The following is a 2,432-nucleotide window of genomic DNA, read 5'->3' as shown; positions in this document are numbered from 1 at the left end:
AAAGAATGGAAATCGGCAAATATATTTGTATACACAAATACGATTTGGGGGTGGGAGGTGGCGGGCTTGAGGGTACGGAGACAATCTAACAATAATTTAGCTGTTTATTTTTATTTTTCTTATTTCTACTATTTGAAGCCATCCTTTAAGCCTAGTAGAGGGTACTTCATAGTCCAAGAGCCGGTCGGTCCAAAGCTGGTGGTTCAAAGGTTTGATAAACTGAACTTTTTTCACAAATCAACAAAAATATTTAATGTGTAAGTTACTACTATGGGCCAATTTGCGCCTGAAATAAAGAATAAAAAAAATAATAATACACAAAATAGGGTGTTTTCGCTTGGGATATTATTTGGAAAACTGTACAAATGAATGTTGCGGGTAAAAAGGCGCAAATCTTGATTACATTTCTAAATATATAATGTTCACCGGCGGTTGGATGTGCTGGCATACATTAGAACTTAGTTGGTTACATAACATTAGAATTATATGCAAATTTATATAATAACGATTAAAAGTCAGTACCATGATAGGTTTATTTTACTCTGATCTAAATTCCTATTTCAGAACGCCCGTGCAATGGCGTATCTGTTGAAAGTACGCTGTAAGGGCATCTACAAGTCTATGGGATTTCACCTCCTAAACCCAACAGCTCTCAGCCATTTTGAGCCGATGGAAGATCGGGTATCAGTGGACAGCCCAGCCGAGTTCTTTCAACATCACGGTCAGGACTACTACGTGTGCTGTGCAGACTTCAACACCAAGGAACTCGTGTTGGTGAAGCCTACAGACGTATCTACAGTCAGGAAAGCAGCATTCTTTAACGAGGTAATTATTTGTAAAGGGTTGTAAAAAGAGGTTTATTTGTTTATTTGAATGATCTCCATTAGTGAGTATATGCTATACCCACTATTCTTCCTGGAGTCTTAAAACACGCTACAGACTAATAACACAGATGCTTAATGCTATACATAAAATACAACAACCTGTAACTAATTACTTATTTAACCTATCCTTTTCTATACACACCAAGTAATGAGGTAAGAGATTGTTAGAGAGGTCAGAGGTCAATGCATACAAGTTATATATTTACATTTACATTAATACACACAGTTATATATTTACATTTTAAAAATTACTATGCTACCACCAATGGTGCAGGGGTCTGTTTGTGTATGTTTGTGTTTTTAACCTGTCCTTGACGTATTTTTTTTTAATGCTGATGGTGCGGATGATTTGATGTGTTGAGGAAAAGTGTTGTAGGATTTTGTGCACCTGTACAAAAATGTCCTAGTAGTTACCTGAAATTGAGTACATGTCCTGAAATGACTGCTGTTACAACAACATCATAATAAACTTCATAGCCAAAACACCAGATTAGCTACACATCTGTTCTACTAATAGTCTCCATTATGCTGCAGTTTAAAATAGTAACATTTGACGTCTGCATGTGTACAGTGGTTTTGAAACTTTATAAACTGAACTATCATTAGTTGGTTTTATAAAAATTATGGCAGCCCTGTAACATTTTCGAAAACACGATGTCCTGGTGATGCAGTTATCAAGTACTGTTTGTTATTTGGGAAAATCACCATTATCATTATCATGCCTCAGGATTTTAATCAGCCCTTCAACTGAAAATAATAAAACGAGAATAAAACACAATGACGAAATACATACATGCATATACAAAGACTGTAAAAGAAAAATGAGTATAAACAAGACAATTTGGTTATTTATCAGAACAAGAATCTACCTGTACCGTAAAAACAAAATCAGAGACAATACAGTTTCATGGATATGAAATTGATGCTACGACCCTCGTAGCAGTAAGGAACACAAAATATTGTTATTAAAATGCTGTAGCTCTAGTATGTTGGAAGGAGATAATAACGTATTTACATAGGGTAGTCACTACAATAATGTTAAAATAGATTGTTCGTTCGTTTGTTGGGAATTTCTCCATGATACATTGTACACTGTTCTAAACATTCATGTATAGGTACCTTTCAGTGTCTTGCTCTTGGCAAAACTCAAAGGCCATGACTCAGATAATATTGCGTTAATATTTCCTTATGTCATAGGCCTTACGGAAACACGCCGAGGAACTACTGGTTATCCCGTTCTCTCAGTTGGCTGATGTAGGTGCTAAAGTGGCCAATGATGTCGCTCACGTCACCACCATTTTTCTCTACATATCAAGTAAGTTGAGTAAGCTGTTTGAATCTAGAGGGGGGCACATATTTCAAATCAAATCATATAAAATCAAATCTTTATAAAATATCAACATGGCAGACTGAATTGCATTGACATTTTACAACTATACGACATACAAACATCATCACAATACATAGATAAAAAACATGTCATCATTTAAAAATTGACATCATGAGAACACGTAGCCTAAAATAGGAACAATTTCAGTTTAAAATACA

At 35.2% G+C, this 2,432-nt stretch overlaps 1 protein-coding gene and 1 pseudogene across 1 annotated transcript in view; both read left to right on the top strand.

Annotated features, from left to right (window-relative positions):
- LOC109464302 overlaps nt 1-2,432 on the top strand; it is a 69,036-nt gene that overhangs the window by 40,141 nt on the left and 26,463 nt on the right. The window lies entirely within an intron of this gene.
- The window catches only part of LOC109464322, a 6,494-nt pseudogene that overhangs the window by 2,051 nt on the left and 2,011 nt on the right, over nt 1-2,432 (top strand).

The sequence above is a fragment of the Branchiostoma belcheri genome, unplaced genomic scaffold (genome assembly GCF_001625305.1).
Source record: "Branchiostoma belcheri isolate BF01 breed outbred unplaced genomic scaffold, Haploidv18h27 scaffold136, whole genome shotgun sequence".
In the NCBI taxonomy this organism is placed as follows: domain Eukaryota; kingdom Metazoa; phylum Chordata; class Leptocardii; order Amphioxiformes; family Branchiostomatidae; genus Branchiostoma; species Branchiostoma belcheri.
Note: the sequence above shows the minus strand (reverse complement) of the source record. Positions and strands in the feature narration are given on the sequence as shown.